We start from the raw sequence: 22796 nt of genomic DNA, 5'->3' as shown, positions 1-22796 counted from the left end.
TCATTTAAAGGGACCGTGGTCTTCCCTTCCCAGTACTACTATCATTGTCGTTTCTTTACATTTTGATTAGCTGGAGAAAACACGAGCAATAGTGATTTGGGTATTATGACTCTTAGTTTGCGTCCTCTTGTTATAGATCCTTTTGCTCCCAGGGATAGTCATTGTGCCCTGTTTGTCTTGCTTTTTGTCTTGAAAGCTTGGCTTCGATTTAGTAAGAGAGTTCTCCCTCTCTGGTTTTCTGCCTATGGGGAATACAGGTTGCCAGGCCTGTGATAAGAGATGGCCAAACATCAGGTTGAGATCCCAAGAATTTGTATTTAGCTGGACAAAAATCTGGGTAGGCTGGGCATTCCATCTGTGGCTGGCATCCTAGCCACCACTGCTACTTTTCAGAAGCTTCATCAGAGAAAGACAGAGACTGAGAAGAAGTGTTTATGGAAATGGCTTGAGAAGTGACCTTACATTATAGGGGCTGTATCTTCTGCACCCTTTCTGAGAATGCCTCTTGTGTCCATTGTTAAGCCATAAAAAGTCTTATTTCTTTTGAGTCACATTTTGGAACAGGTATACCTTTGGAGATCCTAAGTCTTCAATGGCCAGATGACAGATCCTTTGATCTGAAAAACTTTTTACATTTAAAAGGATTTTTAGAGGGCTCTCACCCTAAACAAATGTCCTGTTTGTGCCTATGGAAAAATCGAATTAAAGAAAAAAAAAAAAAAAGTATCATGGTGAGCCTAAGAGGATCCTTTGGCAAAACTAAACAGCAGAAATCACATTTACAACAAAAATTGAAACCCACACAGACTATAAAGCGTTCCACCAACAGTTATTCTGTAGTTGTGCCACAAGCCAGGTGGCCCAAAATTCTCCTCACCAAAATAAAAAACGGCCAGACCCTTTTCTAGGCTCTACTCTAAATAATCAGAAGTAGGCTGATTTGGAGGCTAATATTCAGGGCCTGAGATGATGTAGTCCCCACCCAAATCTCAATTCGAACTGTTTCTCCCAGAATTCCCATGTGTTTTGGGAGGGACCCAGGAGGAGGTAATTGAACCATGGGGGCCAGGCTTTCCCATGCTATGCTTGTGATAGTGAGTAAGTGTCATAAGATCTGATGGGTTTATCTGGGGTTTCTGCTTTTGCTTCTTCCTCATTTTCTCTCGCCGCCACCATGTAAGAAGCACCTTTTACCTTCTGCCATGATTCTGAGGCCTCCCTAACCTGCGGAAATGCAAGCCCATTTAATCGTTTTGATTTCTACCTTCGTTAGAAATCTTCTTCCTTAGAAGACACAATTTTTTTAAAAAAGTCAGGTGCAGGCCATAAAGTGTTTTATCTTTAACAAAAAAGACTGCCTCAGAGAACCTTAGAAAGGACTGTGACAGATATTATGATGTACAGGTTCCTGGTGACATCACTTAAATAAGTTTTTTTTTTTTTACTGTAATATTTAATAATATACACATATACATTGGTATTTACACTTCATTTAAAAATCCATTTAACCTGAAATTAACTGCTTTAAACACATTATTTAACTTTCAGTGCTAACTCAAGATGAGATTTGACTGGGACACAAAGCCTGACCATATCATTCACCCCGACCCCTCCCAAATCTCATGTTCCTTTCACATTTCAAAACCAATTATGCCTTCCCAACAGTCCCCCAAAATCTTAATTCATTCTAGCAATAGCCCAAAAGTCCAGGTCCAAAGTGTCATCTAAGAAAAGGCAAGTCCCTCCCTCCTATGAGCTGCAAAATCAAAAGCAAGTTAGTTACTTCCTAGATACAATGGAGGTTGAGGCATTGGGTAAATACACCCATTCCAAATGGGAGACATTGGCCAAAATGAAAGGGCCACAGGCCCATGCAAGTCCAAAACCCGGCAAGGCAGTAATTAAATCTTAATGCTTCAAAATGATCTCCTTTGACTCCATGTCTCACATTCAAGTCATGCTGATGCAAGAGGTGGGCTCCCATGATCTTGGGCAGCTCTGGTTCTGTGGCTTTACAGGTTACAGACCCCTCCCAGCTGCTAGTACAGGCAGGCATTGAGTGTCTACAGCTTTTCCAGGTGCATAGTGCAAGCTGCGCACGGATGTACCATTACGGGGTCTGGAGGATGGTGGCCCTCTTCTCATAGCTCCACTAGGCGGTGCCCCAGTGGGCACTCTGTGTTGGAGCTTCCATCCCACATTTCCCTTCTGCACTGCCCTAGCAGAGATATAATGATGAATAAGTCACGGTCACTAAACTTGTGAAATTTACAACCTAATAGAGAGGGAAAGCAAACAAAAAAGGTTACAAAAGTGGTCGATGTTATATAGGTAGGGTATATGTATTCAGTACAACAGAAGCATTAGAGAATGCGTGGGTGACTTTTCCAGGTAATATATATATTTGGAAAGGATTATTAAGCCCACTGATGCTACACTGGACTCTCGAAAGACAAAATAGTGAGGAAAGTAAAGATTTTTTTCTTCAACTTTTATTTTAGGCTCGGGGGTACATGTGCAGGTTTGTTACATGGGTATAATGCGTGCCACTGGAGTTTAGGGTACAAACGATTTCATCACCCAGGTAGTAAGCATAGTACCCGATAGGGAGTTTTTTTACCCTCACCATCCTCCCACCCTCCCACCCTCAAGTAAGCCCCAGTGTCTATTGTTCCCATCTTTGTATCCATGTGTACTCAATGTTTAGTTCCCACTTATAAGTGAGAACATGGGTTATTTGGTCTGCTGTTCCTGCATTAATTTGCTTAGGATATGGCCTCTAGCTTCATCCATGTTGCTGCAAAGTACATAATTTCATTTTCTGTTATGGCTGCATAGTATTCCATTGTATATATGTACCACATTTTCTTCACCCAATCCACCATTGATGGACATCTAGGTTAATTCCATGTCTTTGCTATTGTGAATAGTGCTGGCATGAATATATGAGTGCATGTGTCTTTCTGTTAGAACAAGTTATATTCCTTTGGGTGTATACCCAGAGGTCAATGGTAGATCTGCGTTAAGTTCTTTGAGAAATCTGAAAAGTGAGTTTTGAAAAGCCTTGTATTCTAAATAAACCAAATTACTTGAGTTTTCTTTTATTCTCTCTCTTTCATACTTCCTATAACTATACAAATTGCTCCTAGTTAAAATGTCTCCTCTTTCAGACACCCAATTCACTCCTTCTAAGCTATCTCAAAAGTCACCTTTTGAGATCATGCAGATCCTTTCTGACTCTCCCAAAGACTAAATTGTTCTCTCTAATCCATGGATTACTGGTAACTCTATTCTTTACTGTAGTGATTTGCTTCCATTTTAGTTATTTAGGGGGAGGAGTTATGTTTTCCATCTTTGCATCCTGATTTCTGTCAAATAACAACCAGAGTTTCTATTATCATCTGTTGAATGGTTACAGCATACAAAGTGTTTGATGTACATTATCTATAGTTTTCACAATAATCATTAACTGTAAACATTATTATCATGCTTATGTCTGACTAAGGGGTAGAGAGGCTGTGTTTACCTAGCTCAATACAGTTTGTAAGTGGTGAAGCTGAGTTTGAAATTTAGATGTCAGTCTCTCTCCAGAACCTACATATTCTTATTGATGAACTACAGTATCATCCTAGTTGATACTGAAGGAATGTTGAAAGGATAAATAGATGGATTCATGAATAAATCAGTGGTTGAGTACATGATCTTCTAGAGTTAAAATGATTAAATATTGGAACAAACTCCACACCCATTAGCTTCTTCTCATATGTGAGATAATGCTCAAATCCACAAAATTTTATTGCAGCTTTGCTGCATATATCCTAATCATCTGTCTTGATCTGCTTATGGCTTATATATGTATATATACACACACACAAAAATTAATTTTTTAAATGAAAACTTCCATATCATAAGATTCCACCTAGCAGAACATAAAATAATAATATGACTGAAAATTATAATGCAGCTGAACATATGTAATTACATTATGTAATTATATTATGTAATGCCACACAAGGTATTATCAATAGATTTTTAAAAATTTTGTCCAGATAGAAAGCAATCAGACAAAATGTGATTATCACTGTCATTAGATATACTTTAGAAAGATCTTTTCACTTGTTTCAGATTGTATACCTAATATCCTAAGTTATGTTATAACTGCATCACATGTAATGGGTGATAGATAAGTATCCACATAGGAATAGATCATGTTTTAGTGTCATTTGGTGTTTATCTTGCCTGGAAATCTTAGAAACCAGAAACCAGAGCATGACAGACAATTCTTTTACTTTTGTGCATTTTGTACATAACTTTCATAAGCAAGTTCTATCATTTGCAACCTCATGAAGACAAAGAAAAGTTGAGACTGATTATGTCTGCTAAACAGCTAATTTGGGCATACTCCTACAGTTAATGTCTAGTGAGGTTTTGGTATTAACTTACTGCGGCTTTCATATGCCTCAGCATACATTAAACTATGCTGCGGTAACACATAAACCCCTAATTCCAAGAAAATGGTAGGTTAAATAATGGTCTCTGATATGATGTGAATGTTTGTCCCCTCCAAATCTCATGTTGAAATTTGACCTCCAGTATTGGAGGTGGAAATAATGGGAGATGTTTGGGTCATGGGAGTGGATACCTCAAGAATGGCTTAGTGCTATCTTCATGGTAGTGAGTGAGTTCTCACTCTATGAGTTCACACAAGATCCGGTTGTTTAAAGGAGGTTAGCATCTCCTTCATTTCTCTATCACTCCCTATTTGGCCATGGGATGTGCTGGCTCCCTCTCTGCCTTCTGCCATGATTGTAAGCTTCCTGAGGACTCACTAGAAGCCAAACAGATGCAGGTGCCATGCTTGCACAACCTGCAGAATCATGAGCCAAATAAACCTCTTTTCTTTATAAATTACCCAGTCTCAAGTATTCCTTTATAGCAATGCATAATGGACTAACATAGTCTCCAATAGTGTCCATATTCTAATCTCAGGAACCTGTGACTATGTTACCTTGTTTATCAAGAGGGGCTTTGCAGATTCGGTTAAGTATGTTGGGATGTGGAACTATACTGGATTATTTGGGTGGATCCAAGTAATCACACGGGTCCTTATAAGATGGAGGCAAGAAGGCCAGAGTGAGAGAAGAAAATGTGAAATTAGAAGCGGCAAACAGGGAGACAAGGAGAGGAAAACACAGATTTGAAGATGTAATACTGTTAGCTTTGAAGAGAAGGAAGAGGCCAGAAGCCAAGGAATGCTGGTGTCCTGCAGAAGTTGCAAAACACAAGGAAATAGATTCTCCTCAAGAGCATCTAGTATCTCTATACAGCTTTGACAACATCTTGATTTTAGAACTTCTCAATCCCACAACTATAATATAATAAATTTTCTTTGTTTTCAGCCATTTAGTTCATGGTAATTTGTTATAGTAACAATAGGAAACTAAGATAAAGGTCCTTAACATAAAAAAGAGTTACCACATTAGACATACCACATGTCCATCACTGATCAGTGGCAGGGGCTTTTCCTTATATAGTCAATCAAGAACTCAGGTAGACATATATTCTACCATTTTAAAAATCACTGGTCACCATAGCAAAAAGAAGAAAGGATATAGAGAGCTCAGACCCATTCGTCTATACTTTGGTTTAGATCGTAACACATGTCACTTCTCTTCATTATCCATTGGCCAGAAAGTCATATGATCTTGCAAACTGCAGAGAGTTGACAAGTGTAACCTCCTATAAGCCTGGAGGGAAAGAAGAAGTAGATTTTAATGAGCACCGAATTTAGCATTTCAATGTCTACCTTAGCCTCATACTAGGGAGTTAATGAAAATCTTGTCAGAAAAGCTGGAAAGAAATGTTTCTTTTCTGATGGGTCTAGATTCCCCTCTTTCACAGTTCCAGATCTGCTCTTCTGTGCCAGTGTATGTTGAAATGACCTGCTCCTTATGTTATCAGAGCCTATATTGTTAACTACAGAGAATTCTCAATCTCTGAAATTCTTCACACTTAGATGTCATGCAAAGAATATTAACTCTTTCCACAGCTCTAGTTATTGCAATGCTACACACAGTCAATAAATTTTAAAAGTTTGTTTCTCCAATTTGGTGTGAAATACCAGTTGCAACTACAAATCATGCTGAGCTTTGCATCTTTTTATTTCTCAGTTTTATTGCTTTCTGTATCATATTTGATCCATACTGGAGAACAGCAGAATGACATAAACCTCTTTTTCTTTTCATAGATGAGAGCAAAGCACAGGTAAAGCAAACCTTAAAAGAGCTCCCCAACGCAGCCGGATACCAGCCCTGCTACAGTACTCTAGAGGGGATGCTTAACCACGTCATGCAAATTTTTTGTAATGCGTTTGTATGTGTACCTTACAATACTTACATTTGGCTGTAATTATATAGTATATGTAACAAAATGTGACAGATAAGAAAAATATTTTAAAATATTTCCATAAAAGGGAGACAATATTAAGACAGTAACAACTGAACCACTCTATTTATGATACGTGGACTCCTAAGACAGGCTCCATTGATCCCTTCCTCCTATATAATCTCACACCCTTGTGTGATATCTTTCCCTTGAGTATGCCCTGGGCTTAATGACTTGTTTCTAATAAATTGAATATAGCAAAAGCGATGGGATGTCATTTCAGTCCTCAAGTTGCAATAGACTGACTTTCCACTTGCTTGCAGATTCTCTCTCTCGCCCGCTCGCTGGTTTTGATGAAGCAGGCTGCTATGTAGAAGTGGCCAGGTGGCAAGAAACGGAGGTTAGCCTCTGGCCTACAGTCAGCAGAAAACTGAGGCCCTCCGATCAAGAGCCTACAAGGAAGTGAATTATGCCAGAGATCAAATGAATGGTCTTGGAAGTGGATCTTTCCATAGTTGATCCTTGAAATTAGATCACAGCCCCAGATGTCACCATGATTGTAGCCTGTGGAAGATCCTAAGCAGAAAATCCAATTAAGTTTTGCCTACATTCCCAGCCCACAGAAACTGTGAAATACTAAATGCACTGTTTTAAGAAGTTTAGTTTGGGGTAATTTATTACATAGCAGCATATAATTATGACACTAGACATTTTGTTTCTTTGGGATTTTTTGTTTTTGTTTTTTATGCTGTTCCAACATGTTTGCTTTTTCCCCTTTTAATAGGTTCAAGAATAGTGAGAAAAAGGAAAATTAAAATGTTGGAGAAAATGGTTTTAGAAATAATAAAAACAGGAACAGAAAACCAAACACTGCATGTTTTCACTCATAGGCAGGTGTTGAACAATGAGAACACATGGGCACAGGGAAGGGAACATCACACACTGGGATAGGTTAGGGGTGTGGGGGGCTAGGGGAGTGACAGCAGGGGGTGGGGAGGCTGGGGAGGGAAAACACTGGGAGAAATGCCTGATGTAGGTGACAGGGGGACGGAGACTGCAAACCACCATGGCTTGTATGTACCTATGCAACAACCCTGTGGGATGTGCAAATGTACCCCAGAGCTTAAAGTACAATTTTAAAAAATGTAGATTCCATTTTTTTAATTTTTAAGAATAAAATTTTGTAAGAGATATTTATTTTTAAAAGGAGTTGCTCTTGAATATACACATTAATATGTCCCCAAAATGTGTCTACAGATTTCTTCATTTACACGCACAAAATCTAATTTCTACCTTAGTTTACAGAAACCTATCCTTTATGTCAGGTGAGTTACACCTAAAGGAACTTTATAACTTTCTTAATAAAGAATTCTATGTCTTTGGTCTCTTCCTCCTAATGAATACCAAAATTTGAGGAGAAAGGTCTATAAGCAGGAAGGAAATGTGATTTGAACTAAAGACTTGAAGATTGTTATTAGATGGAGACTATATTAAGATGAATTGCTGTCTCTTGGGATGACTCAATAACTTATGACTAAGAATAATGTAATAATTACAATGATACCCATATTGGTTCTTTTGAATTTGGGTAACAGAAGAACATAGGTCTTTAAATTTTTAGGTATATCTTTTCGGCTCAAAACAACTTCTTTACATTTTATCCCTTTAAGTCCTTTAAAGCTTAGCACACAGGAAAAATAACAGTCTGGGAGAGGAAGACTAAAGAAATCAACTTTCTTCAGAGCACATATAGATTTACTGTAGCCAACTGATGACAATGCAAAACTTGCACAAAGGCAAACACTTAATAAATAAATGAAAATCAGAGTGAATCAATTCCAGTGCTATATGTTTTGAACCTGGTCCTCAAAGGCAAGTCATCATCAGAAGAAAGAAAAATACATTTAAGGAGTGTTAATTATTGTTTATCTCCAGGACCAAAATTTAAAAAAAAGCCTCAAACTTTTAGATTACTAAAAATCTACTGTACTAGGATATTAAAGTATTCTAAAGAAAATGAGATTTCTGCTTAATAAAAAAATCCCACTAAATAGCAAACTATTAGAAGAGAAAACCATTCTGAATCACTACATTTCTCAATCCAAATACAATGCCATAAGCTATAATTCAGTAAAAAACTCTATATGTTGGATCCTGAAGCTTGATTCATAATTGAAAGGAAACCCTCCTAATTCATGACTGCTGGTCTCACATATATTACAGAGTAAACTCTACTGTAGTTTCAAAGTTTAAGATTTTATTTCCAGTAGTTTTTGAGAGGTCATCAATTGACACAATGTAGTTGCTATTTGTGAAAAACAACAATTTGCATTGCAACTTGAAATCAATTGGAAACCAGTCCAGTTTCTAGAGGACACTTGCAATATGCTTCACAGGGCTAACCCCATTAAGCACCAAATGTAACTACAAACTCAGCACACCACCAGTCGGAGCTTTTTCAAGGCACAAGAGAATAATTTCACATGAATGACAATTTCTGTAATGCTTAGGCTTAACAAAATCTTTAACCTTAAGTGTAATACTAATCAAAATAATTCCAGGAAACAGTTTATACATTATCATCTGGAGCTAGCTGGTAAGGATTGAGAAGTTTGTCAATAATTAGGTGCTCTGGCTTTTATATAGCTTATAAGTAGAGCTGTCAACTCTAAAATTTGGGGAGTTTAGTAGCTCTTTTAAGTTGGGAAAAATGCAGATCCCCAGCCTCAGTTTTCTCATCTCTAATATGGGAATTCTGGAACGAATGATCCTGTATCGATATACTATTGCTGTATAACAAATCATTCTTAAGCTTAATGGCTGAAGATAACCACTTATTATTCTGTTTCAACTAAGGGACTGGCTCAGCAGTTCTGCTGCCCTGGGCCATGCTCACCTGCTCTCAGATGGGCTCACTCATGTATCTGCTGTCAGCTGGCTGTTTAACTGTAGTTAGTTCATCTTGATGGCATCGCTGGGGACACTCAGCTCACTTTCACTGGACTTCTTTTATATTTCACCTGCAAGCTGGAGACAGCGTCTTCTCAAGGTGGTGGCAGGAGTCTACAAAACAAAGCAAAAATGCAGAAACACATTTCAGGCTTCTGCTTGCATCAGTTCTGCTAAAATCCCTTTGTTCTAATCACACAGCCAACTTAGAATAAGGAGGACACTACCAATGAGCATGAATTAGAAAGGCAAGGAAAGTTAGATCCATTAGTATAATCACCTTATAATAACCTTAAAGTTGCTTTTCAGCATATAATTGTTTGAGTATAGGGTTTTAAAAAGAGGCATCCAACACAAAATACTGAAAAATATACTGTAAGTCGGGAGGGAATATAAGAGAAAATCAGCTACCTCTTCTCTGCCATAAGTCTTTGTATAATTAGATATGAAAAGCCCATACTTGAAAAACGATTAGATATATTTTAATTAAAAGTGAGTATCTTACAATAGACCTACCTTTCATGCAATTTTCTCTCAATATATTTATGTCAAAGTTTTCCAAAACAATGTAATAACCAAGCAAAGAAAATTCAGAAGATAACTGTGTTTGATGAATGCATGATTCCATACATGAATTTTCACTTATCATTCCCATTCAAGTAAGTGCAAAAGAAACGTGAATGAGGAGAAAAAGGAAGTAATATTGTGTTTTTAAAAAGGAAGAATATTGGGGGTTTTATTTTTGCACATTTCCTGTAATGCCCATCAGAGACCCATTATAATATCAAAGGGCATCTTTTGTTTGCAGTAGTTGTACTGATAGATAGTGAGGAGTAATCCAAACCAAGTACATTGCACTGTGATGTCATGCCTGGGAACTGTTTTATAAACCACTACTAGATAAAATAACTCTTTCCTTATTGAATTCTTCTTTTAAGACTATAGAAGAACCCTGTTAAATTTCATCTTCAAATTATGCTCATAGACAGTCTTAAAATCCAAGGTTATAAGTCATAATCTTGGCCACTGGTTAAATCACCCAGTAATAAAAACGCATTTCTTCCCTGTTTTAAAGGATAACCCTGAGAACTAAGGTATGGTAAAGGACAAAGCTATGTAAGCACATATAAATCACAGTTACGTTTTTGCAGTAGGTCATGATATTTCTGCTTCCAACCCCTCTCTTCTTTTCCTCTGAGGTAGATCCTGAAACTTGGAATAAACACCCTTACAGTGATGTTTACACGTCTATACTGTACAAATGATTTAAAGTAATATGGTATTCATCTCTGTAATTCTAATTTTCTAATAATTCCTCAATTGAGTTAAAAGCTATAACCAATTTGACTAATGCATGAAAACTTATATGACTTATCAGAGGTCACATCAATCAACCACTCTGCCAAGACAAGAAATCTGTTTGGCTGTTGAAGCATTTACTCAACTAATATACCTAAGGGAGTCAAGCTATAGCAGACCTTTACATATTCAAAATGTCTTGAAGACTCGTCTTGCGAAAATTTGTCTTAGTCTGTATGAGCTGCTATAACAAAATATCATAAATGGGGTAGCTTATGAACAATAGAAATGTACTTCTCATAGTTCTGAAGGCTAGACAATCCAAGATCAAGGCACTGGCAGATCTGGTGTCTAGTATAGGCCCACTTTCTGGCTCATTGACGACATCTGCTTGCTGTCTACTCACATTGTGGATGGGGAAAAGCATCTTTCTCTGGTGTCTTCTGCAAGAACTCTAATCCCATTTGTGAGGGTTCCTCCCCAAGACCTAATCATTTCCCAAAGGTCCCAACTTCTAATCACATTGGAGGTGAGGATTTCAACATATGGGAGAACATAAACATTAGATCACATCAAAAATCATTTTATATTCTACGTCATAACATGACCTTATGAAAACATCAAAAAGGCATTGGGAATTTCTTGTCAGTTAAGTTACCAATCTCTTTTTATCCCCAGCTGCATGCAGACTGACACAAGAGGAAGAAGCTGCAGGCTCATCCTGTGGTTTCAGTAATGCATTTCCCACTGCCATTTGTTCCAGTTCAGGAAACATGACCCTAAGCCAGAATGTGCTACACTGTTTGTATTATTCCAACAATCAAAGTCTCATTCTCTCCGTGTTTGTATTCATCCGTTTTCACACTGCTGATAAAGATATACCTGAGACTAGGAAGAAAAAGAGGTTTAATTGGACTTAAAGTTCCACATGGCTGGGGAGGCCTCAGAATCATGGCGGGAGGTGAAAGGCACTTCTTATTATGTGGTGGCGGCAAGAGAAAATGAGGAGGAAGCAAAAGTGTAAACCCCTGAATAAACTCAGATCTCGTGAGACTTAATAACTATCATAAGAATAGCATGGGAAAGAATGGCTCTCCATGATTCAATTACCTTCCCCTGGGTCCCTCCCACAACACGTGGGAATTCTGGGAGATACAATTCAAGTTAAGATTTGATTGAAGACACAACCAAACTATATCTTTCTGCCCCAGCCTCTCCAAATCTCGTGTCCTCACGTTTCAAAACCAATCATATCTTCCTAACAGTCCCTCAGTCTTAACTCTTCTCAGCATTAACCCAAAAGTCCACAGTCCAAAGTCTCATCTGAGACAAGCAAGTCCCTTCCACCTATGAGCCTGTAAAATCAAAAGCAAGCTAGTTACTTCCTAAATACGATGGGGTACAGGCATTGAGTAAATACAGTCATTTGAAATGGGAGAAATTGGCCAGAACAAAGGAGTTCAGGGACCATACAAGTCCGAAATCCGGTGGGGCAGTCAAATTTTAAAGCTCCAAAATGACCTCCTTTGATTCCAGATCTCACATTCAGGTCATGCTGATGCAAGAGGTGGGTTCCCATGGTGTGGGCAGCTCTGTCCCTGTAGCCTTTCATGGTACAGCCCTCCTCCCAGCTGCTTTCATGGGCTAGTGTTGAGATTTGAATGGAGACACAGCCAAGCCATATCAATGTTAAAACAAAATCCTAACATAATTTTTTGTCTTACATATTGAACTTTTTATTTACTTGGAACTTCAACAATTGTTATAGATATATCACTTTTCTTTTCTGCCAGGACCTAATTCTTATTTGAAAAAGTTACATGATGTCAGTTTCCATTTCTCTTGAGATTTCACTTGGATAATGTGTTATCACAATTTTGCCTTTAATTCACTCTCTGGTGAATTGCTCTGCTCTATCTACCTTTATAAAATGAGCACAAAAAGGAAGTAAAAAGTATGGTTCTTACTTGCATTTCTTATGTAAGAAAGGATGGAAAGATGAATTGTATCTATATTACAAAATGAGTCAGAATCTGCTTACTAATTCTGGAGGTCTTTTACAAACTCTCAAATTCTTCAGAAAACACGGAGCTCTTTTAAAACATCATGTTACATGGCCATTCACTGCCTTTCATGCTACTACTCAAGTGCATGATTTCAGAAAGTCTCTCCCAAAAAGAGGTTCAGAGTGCAACTAGGTTTTTATAACTACAGTACCATTTAAATCATCAAAATGGAATAGGTTCCTTTCTCCTAATTTACTTCTAATTTCTGTTTGGTGGGGAGTTCATCATTAAAATCCTTTCTGGAAGGTTTGCAAAGATAGAACTTTGGTTGAGGACGGGGGCAGAGGCAGCACTGGCCAATCTGGACTGCAGGGATCACATTATAGGTCTTGAGAAAAAATAGTGATAGAGAGAGGAATTAACTAAAGAGAAAAAAATGTTATGTTTAAACTAGTGGGAGCAATGAAAATCTAGCAGCCCTGGTTTTATCTTTATCCCTTATTTATAAAACTAAAGAGTAAACTATATTTTTAAGTTAGCTTTTAATTTACAGGAAAGGGAAAGAAACCAAAAAGAAGCCCCCTGCTGGCCACTCTAATTTCTACCCTATTTGTTCCTTTTAAAAAAATAAAAAAATAAAAATATACTTACTTTTCCTACATTTTCCTACATTTAAAACATAATTTAACCTTCTATTGTTCATTGTAATTTATTGAATTTCTATTTTATTGTTATAAATGCAGTATACAAACATAAATTCCTTGTCTTTTATGACAAGAAGAAAATCAGTCTTTTAAAGATATATTTTTTGTTTTAAATTTACATTTAAAAGTCTATCACTAGTAGATTAATTTTGTTATTTTTATCTTAATATGAGCAGAAAATAAGTTTGTTTTGATTATCTCAAACTCTGGGGGGTCTTTAAAATTAAATAACAAATCCGAGTTCTATTCAAAATTATTCACAACAACTGTCTTTTCTCTTATTCTAGAAAATTAAGGGGACTACACATAGCAAAACTCCCAAGGCAGTGTTTGTTTCATGCTGTTACTTGAATCTATGATGAAGTCATTTCATAGACTTATTCTTTAGAAAATAAAACTCCTTAGGGCAGACTGACCCGGGTTGCTCAGGAATGTAAATAAAAATGATTGAGTATTTCTCTCTTTACATAAGACAAATATTTTACTACATTGCATACTATAATAATCTTTCTCATGGCCAATACAGAAATATTAGCATCTACTAAATATGGTTAAATCCTCAAAGCAAAAGTAGTACTGGAAATTGACATCACTTACATTTAGTCACATTTTCAAAAAAGCGTGATTAATGAAACAGAAGTGTTCTCACAGAGAGTGTGCGCCATGTGCTAGTGACAGTTATATCAGAACAAACTACATGTAACATTTATCTTCCTTTTGCTCTGGTGTCTCCCGAGTGAAACGCTTGGGTGTGTGTGAAAACCGTAGGGAGAATGACAACTCATTTGGTATTGATTTGGCCTTTGTCCCGGCTCTCTCTCACATCACTGACCCCTTCCTCATCCCTGCTGTCACTGACTTTGAGAAAGCACATGGTTCAGCCATTTGACATTCTGTAAGACCAGGGATGAGTCTGCTATGCATACCTCTGTTTATAAGTCAATTTTAAGTAGGTTACCATTCTACATAAAACCCTTCACCTCTCAGAGCTAGTGGTGTGAGCCTAAAAGTTGCCAGGACATGCTAAACTTTTCCTGAGATAGAGTCCAGTCAGCAAATTTATGACAATCCTTCTGACCTGAGCTTTGCCTAATAGCATCAAATCAGTCACAGGACAGTCAGGAGGTTGGAAATGTATCACTTGATGAGGTTTTCACATTGATAACAAGAGGGTAAGCAACTGTGTCATCAGGAAGCTCCAAAGTCCAGGGTCCATTCAGGGCCAACTACAGCAGTTGCCCTTCCTAAGTCCAGGCCGTTCCCACCAACTGAAGTCCTGCAGAAGGCAGCTTCCCAAAGCTAAATCTGAAAGGACTATAGCCAGCCCAGCTGAAGTCCCAGGAAAAGGCAAGGTTGCCTAAGAGTCATGAGACAGCTGGAAAAGTCCCTGCACCTGACACACACTGTTACAGACAGTGCTGCCTCACAGACGTGTGAAAGGCACATCAGGGACAGTGTCCGGGTCATGCCAGAAGCAGCACATTCAGTCAGGGAGGATTTGTTTGGGGCTCAGGTTTAGACAGAGAACGATGCCTTCTCTGTCATTTTTGAAGTTTTGTTCATTGTGTTTGAAAACCAATTCTCTCTCTGGCCTGACTGTATCCCTTCCATGGTAACTGAAGCTTTCCATTGCAGCGGTGCCCCTGAGGGGGGCGACATTGAACCTGCTCAGGGCTCAGTTTTCCTTTCCTGATCTGTGGCCTCCCGGAACATGAATAACACTATGGCCTGCACAGACAGGACTTCATTGTCCTTAAAATGAAAAATGCCTGCATGTCCAGAGTTGGACCAAGCCAGAATGGTAGCCCCTGAGAAGCGCTAGATACATTTTTAACAGTTCCTGTCTGCTTTCCATAGGAGAGAGATTATGAGAAGAGCATAAGACCACATTTGTACTAGTTTTCATGATTCATGTTATCACTGAAACCGGATGCTATTCTGAATCAAACAACCCTGAAGTGATGTGCAATTCTAATATCTACTTAATTAATCAAATATTCATTAATACATAAGAAAGCATTCTATTTGTGTCTTAGAGTATACATTCATCACATGCTCATAAATACTTAAATACAGGAAGTATGCTTGGCAGAGAAGTTATTAACTTTTCAGAGATCTGCATATTTGGAAAGTTTTGGGGGGGATTAAATTTTAATGAAACAGCTTTTACTTAATCATAGAAAAATCAAATAATTTTCTAGATTCTGAAAGAAAAATAGATTATAAATTGTAAATGCCTTTTGTCTTATGACAATCCTGCTATCCTTAGTAATTGTATAATATTATGAATCTTGGGAAACAGTGCAAAGCATTGAAAATTTTTAGATTTTTATATATATGGATATATATGTAAACATATATATTGACTCTAATAAACCTTTATCTGTATTAGTGTTTAATATTGATTAGAATTGCTTATAAATTTATATTAATAAGAAATACATCCTGATCTAGCAGAATTTTAATAACTGCACTCATGCATTGCTTAATGATGAGGATATGTTCTGATAAATGCATCCTTAGGCAATTTCGTCACGTGAACAGCAACATCATGGTGTACTTACACAAACCGACATGGTGTAGCCGATTGCTGCTAGGCTACAGATCTGTTCAGCATGTTACTGTATGTAGGCGATTGTAACACAGTGGAAAGTATTTCTGCATCTCAACATAGAAAAGATACAGTACAAATATGGTATTATAATCTTATGGAACCATCATCATATATGCAGTCTATAGACTAAAATGTCATTTTGCGTGATAAGAGCATTTACTCCAATATTACTTCATTAGATTGGCATCCCTGCTGACTCAAGACCCTTTCCTTATGTACTGATGTTCACCTACTGATTCTCAGAAAGTCTTATATACTCTTATGTCACCCTCTGTTATTTCCCTCTGCCTTTCACAGCTAGCTGTCCACTTCTCCACTTCACACTCACTAATCAACTGCTGTGAACTTGGCTTTTACCTTGATCTCAGCTCTCCCAGAAGTCACCAATCATTTCCTAAATGCAAAATATAATGACCTTTTCTCTGTGTCCATCATATTTTGTATAACATTTGATATTGCAATGAGTTGAACTGAGTCCCTTTCAAAAAAGACAAGTTGAAACCCTAACCTTCAGTATCTCAGAACGTGACCTTATTTGGACAGAGTCGTAGCAGATGTAATTAGTGATGAAATGAGGTCATACTGGAGCAGTTAGCCCCTGGTCCAATATTACTGGCGTCCTTCTAAGAAGATGGCCATCTAAAAACATATACACAGAACACACTGTGACAATGAAGAAAGGGATTGGAATTAGGCCGTTGCAAGCCAAGGAACACCAAAGATTGCCAGCAAACCACCAGAGGCTAAGAAGAGGGCAAGGAAGAGTCTCTCACAAACTTAAGAGAGAGTGTGGCCCTGCTGATGCCTTGATTTCAGACTGCTAGCCTCTAGAATTGTAAGATGATCAATTTCTTTTATTTTAGGCCATTTATGGTACTTCATTATGGCAGCTGTAGGAAACTGATACAGTTACTACTGACCAAAGCTGTAGTCTGCATTTATCACAATTTTTTAAATGTTCTTGTCCACAGGATTTCATACACCATATTTTTCCAGGAGCCTGGCTATACATGTCATAGATCACAGGATTCTTTACTGCCTCTTGTCTCTCTCTCTCTCTCTCTTTTTTTTTTTTTTTTTTTCAACAGGGTTTAACTCTGTGTTGCCTAGGCTGTAGTGCAGTGGCATAATTATAGTTCACTGCAGCCTCTCCATCTCCTGAGCTCAAGTGATTATTTTCTCTCAGGCTCCCAAGAAGCTAGAACTCCAATCGTGCATCACCACACGCAACTAATTTTAATTTTTTCGTAGAGATGGGGTCTTGCTGTGCTGCCCAGGGTAGTCTCTAACGCCTGGCCTCAAGGGGTCCTCCTGCCTCAGCCTACCAAAGCTTTGGAGTTATAGCCATGAGCCAGCATGTCCAGCCTGATATTCCTTTTAAGACCTCAAACTATCCTACAGTATCAACTGCCACAGATATGTTAGGGCTGCTCAAGTTCATATCTACAGCATGAACCCCTCTATGGCTCCATGGGTCAACCTCCTATGTTTTCCTGCAGCACACCAAAGTCAATAATATTCAGAAGCCTCATTCACTCTTTCAAAGTTAGTAACTGTATTAGCCCATTTTCACATTAATGTAAAGAAATACCTGAGACTGGGTGATTTATAGAGGAAAAAGGTATGATTGACTCACAGTTCTGAATTGCTGGGGAGTCCTCAGGAAACTTAACAATCATGTCCAAAAGGGAAGCAGGCAGCAAGGACCTTCTTCACATGGCAGCAGGAGAGAGAAGAGTAAATGAGTGAAGTGGGAAGAGCCCCTTATAAAACAATCAGATCTCATGAAAACTTACTCACTATCATGAGAACAGCATGGGGAAGATCACCCCCATGATCCAACCACCTTCCACCATGTCCCACCCTCAACATGTGAGGATTATGGTGATTATAATTCAGGATGAGATTTGGTAGGGACACGGAACCAAATCGTATCAGTAAACATTCTTTCATCTATATCCCTAAGGCTACTGTTCCTATAGGAGTTCTGCAATGAGGCTTGTCACCTCCTGTAGCTTTATAATATTCTTGAAAGCAGGAAATACATCCTTGTGAATTCCTGTCCTAAAGGTGAGTTGAAAGGTCTTGAAGACTCTGACAAAATTGGCATGTTTTCCCTTTCCTTTCTCATTGGCTGGCAGTGAAATCTGATATCATCTACATCCCAGGATTGCTTCGAAATGGAAGCAATATGGGAACAAGCCTTTCCCTCTCCCTCTTTGACCCTAGGTGAAGAGAAGAAAACCAGGTGGACAGAGATGCCTATGGGAAGCTACAGATCAGAGTGAGAGGAGAAGGCCATAGTGAAGTAGGGAGTGTCTTCGTTTGGGTCCACCAGGAATGGATCTACCTCTGCTAACCATTCAAAGGTCTTTTTTTTTTTTTTTTGCAAGTTTAAAATAATTTCATCCTGCTTTGGAACAACTTAACAGTATAATAAAGTTCTCAACTATCAGGGAAAAATATTTATTTATTTATTTACTTATAATTTTTCATGTGAACCTTGTTTCATGAATGGATAGAGAAAAAGCAATGACAAATTTTTATTTGAAAGTGATTTTGACAATGTTTAAAAACTACAACTTTGGGATGAAATCCAGCCTCCCATTATGAAGGCTTCCAAAAACCAACTATAACTTTTAGAAGAAAAAAAAATTCTGCATTTTGGCATTCAGGAAAATGGCATGTTATATAAAAACAGAAAAGTTGTATTTCAGCCATGCAATTCTGGGGAATTGTTAAGTAGAGGGTCTAATCTAATACACAATTTTTAAAAAGACTAAATACAAACTTTACAAACTAAAAAAGCAGACTCCCAGTCTACTGTTGAAACTCCTTTTACTTATGGATATTTCTCCCTGCTAAGGTATCAAAATGTTACTACGTTAAGGTAGTCAGGACCATGTGATAATTATCTGCATATCACCTATGTATACTATACTGAAAGCTGTAACTTAACATACGTTTCAGAACTAGGTGTATATATATATATATATATATATATATATATATATATATATAATTACTATGATCCTAAAACCTGATAAAGTCCACAAAATAAAACCCTAGATTTGTTGATTGATTGATTGAGGCAGATTTTTGCTCTTGTTGTCCAGGCTGGAGTGGAACAACAGGATCTCGACTCACTGCAACCTCTGCCTCCCAGGTTCAAGTGATTCTCCTGCCTCAGCCTCCTGAGTAGCTGGCATTACAGGCACGCACCACCATGCCCAGCGAATTTTTTGTATTTTTAGTAGAGATGGGAGTTCACCATTTTGGCCAGGCTGGTCTCGAACTCCTGACCTCAGGAGATCTGCCTGCCTTGGCCTCCCAAAGTGTTGGGATTACAGGCGTGAGCCACTGCACCTGGTCCCCAGACTTATTTAATTTATGACACAATACTAGAAAATTATAACCCAGAAAATATTCCAACCATTTTTCTACCCATGACTGAGAACTTTCATTTCATTCACATAAGATGAACCAGGACTCCCAGAATCTAGTTGTAACGCCATTCCTTTCTCTTCTACTCAAAAGCAAATCAGAACAGCAAATAGTGATTTTGAGTCTGAATTATTTTTAAAAAGTAGTAAAAAAACTGGAAAAGTTAATAGCATTTTAAAATTATTCAAAATATATCCTGTTGAGTAGGTGGACTACTATATGAATAAATAACAAACCATAGCAAGACTTGATTTCATTATTAAAAAGCAACTTTAAAATTGGTCACTAAAATTTTTTATCACATCAAAGGATTAGAGAAGTAAAACCATTTGACTACTTTGATAAATTTCAAAATGATAACTGAAGAAAATGTCATTACAAGGTAAGGCTTATTGTTTAAAATGATTTAACATTTTTATCTAGTAAAACTTGCAAAATTCAAGAAGTAGGATTCCTTCTTTATGTGAAGAATATTTATCTTACATCAATAGCTAGAATCACAATCAACTGTGACTGTTAAAATGTTTTAGACAGTAAAATTAAAGCAAGAAATAAGATAAATATGCCTGCTAACATTATTATATTTTGGTATGATGCGAGTTTTGCCAATAAGGCAAGAAAAGAAAAATACAGCTTTAGAAAGGAGGAGACAATTTAACGTTATGTTCAGATGATATGCGACTGTCTTTCAGAAGACCCTGAGAACCAATTTAGAAATTCAGAGACTACGAGTTGAATAGCTGTTTGAGTTCAACCTGAGTAAGACATGAACAGCCTTCACATACACTAGGAATTGTCATTTAAAAACAGTATAGGGAAAATACCATTTATGATTTATAATAGAAATTTTTAAAATGTATAGTACAAAAATAATCTTGGGAAATATGTAAGACCTATATAAAGACAACTGAGAAATTCTAAAGGAAACTAATATAAGAATCTATAAATAAATAGAAGTCTAAATATATAATGTTTTAGTACAGGAAGGCACAATATTGCGCACATGTGAAGTCTCCTCAAATTGTTTTATAGATTAAATACAACTTCAGTAAAAAAATTTTAACAAATTATTTTAATTTGACAAAATGAATTTTTTACATTACACAGATGAGAATTTAATACATGAAAATATAGATAGCTATTTATGTGATATTACTATGAGAAACTCTTTTTAAGTATTAATCCAAAACAGTATTTCACAGTGTGGTTTATTAACTATTTTACGTAGAAGTAGCTAGGTACATGCTAGTAAACAGTCTCTAGGGCCACACCAAAGGATTATGACCCTGATTATTAAAGGATGTTGACCCAGGATTATTATACCCTGATGGTGGGTCCTGAGACTCTGTCTTAATGAGCACTCCCAAAAATTCTGATGCACATTACATTTGAGAATCACTACCAGGCAGAATAAGACTGATAGATTTATTACACAGTTTGTGAAAATTTCTATAAAATAAATACACAAAATCAGGTAGGATATGGTGGCTCAAGCCTGTAATCCCAGCACTCTGGGAGGCTGAGGCAGGTGGATAACTTGAGGCCAGGAGTTCGAGACCAGCCTAGCCAACGTGGTAAAACCCTACTAAAAGTATATAAAAATTAGCCAGGCATGGTGGCAGGCACCTGTAGCCCCAGCTACTTGTGGGACTGAGATACAGGAACCATCTGAACTCATGAGGCAGAGATTACAGTGTGTTGGAATGATGCCACTGTACTCCAGCGTGGGCAACAGAGCAAAACCTTGTCTCGAAAAAAAAAAAAAAAAAGATAAAAGATAAATAAATACAATCAAAAGTCAAAAGAAAACCTGGTTAGAAACATTACCATATAATAAAATGAAATATTCAACAATAATAAATCAATAGAAAAGAAACAAGCCGGTGAGAAAAATTTGACTTTCTCCAAACACAAGTAGGCAAAGAATAAGGATGGCCAATTCACAAATAGAAGAATGAAAAGACAAAAAAGCAAATAAAAAAGAAAACAAGACAGTTGATACTCACTTACAAAATAAAACCAGATACAGATTTCTTTACAAATTGAGAAAGATATTTTTAAGCATAATGACAAGTGTTGGCAAATCAACTTGTCCCTCTCAAATATCATGTGAGAGTTTCATTTGATTCGATTTTACTGGACAGTTATTTAGCAATATGCATCAAGTATCTAAAAATTATTAATTCCCTTTGACCTAGTAATTTTATTCCTTGGGAATTATCCTGAGAAAATAATCAGACCTGCAGATTTACATACAAGGAATACAGATTTACATACCTGCAGACTTACCTATCAGAAAATAATCATACAAAAGATTTACATACAAGGAATAAATAAAAGTAAGAATTAAATCATGTTTTGATTAGAAAAATGAAAACAACAAAAATTCCTCAAATAGGAAAGTATTTCATGAAGTTTTTAATAATCTGGAAAATTCTTATCATATAATTTCAATATCCCTCAGATATATAGTTCCAAGTTTATGAAAGAGAGATATGTATGCAGAACATTCCTCAGATATACGATTCCAAATTTATAAAAGACATATATATATGTATTTATATACATATGCATATGTATACATATGTATATATGTTTGTATATCCACACACATACATTCTATGTGTATGGTACTGAGAAAACGAGTCTCAGAAATTTTTAATAATATATGATAGTTTCCATTTTCTTTATTCTTTCTTCATTTTCCAAATTTTCTACAAAGTAGAAAATGACTTTATTGGTTAAGAAGAAAAAAATGGTTAACAAAACTGGCATGCCATAAAATTTTTTTGAAGCTCTCATTTGGAAACATATTCAGAGCTTGTTTAAGTCGTAAACACACACATACACAAAACTAGCCTTGTTCTTTATACTCAGTGCCCTTTCTGGGGTCAAAAATTCATGTTAGACCACACTCTAGACTGAAATGTGCCCGTCCAAAATCCATATATGTTGAAGCTCTAACCCTCATGTATCAAGTTAGTGATAGGACCTTCACAGAAATCATTAAGATTAAATGAGGTCCTAAGGATGAGGCCCTGATCTGATAGGTTTAGTGTTCTTGGGAAAAACACCAAGAAGAGGTCATGATCAACAATGCAGCCACCAACAAGCCAAGAGAAGAGACCTCACGATGAAACCACATTTCCAGCATGTTGATCTTGGACTTCCCAGCCTCCAGACTGTGAAATGTGAATTTCTGTTGTTTAAGCCACACAGTCCACTGTAATTTTTTATGGCATTGTGAGCTAAATAATACAGATAGTTTATCAATCTTATCATTCTGCATTGCTTTAAGAAAGTTTGCTTGGGAGGCCAAGGTGTGTGCATTGCCTGAGCTCAGGAGTTTGAGACCAGCCTGGGCAACACAGTGAAACCCCTCTTTACTAAAAAAAA

The sequence above is a fragment of the Cebus imitator genome, unplaced genomic scaffold (genome assembly GCF_001604975.1).
Source record: "Cebus imitator isolate Cc_AM_T3 unplaced genomic scaffold, Cebus_imitator-1.0 Scaffold7, whole genome shotgun sequence".
Lineage (NCBI taxonomy): Eukaryota > Metazoa > Chordata > Mammalia > Primates > Cebidae > Cebus > Cebus imitator.
The sequence above is the reverse complement of the archived record's forward strand: the minus strand, read 5'-3'. Positions refer to the sequence as shown.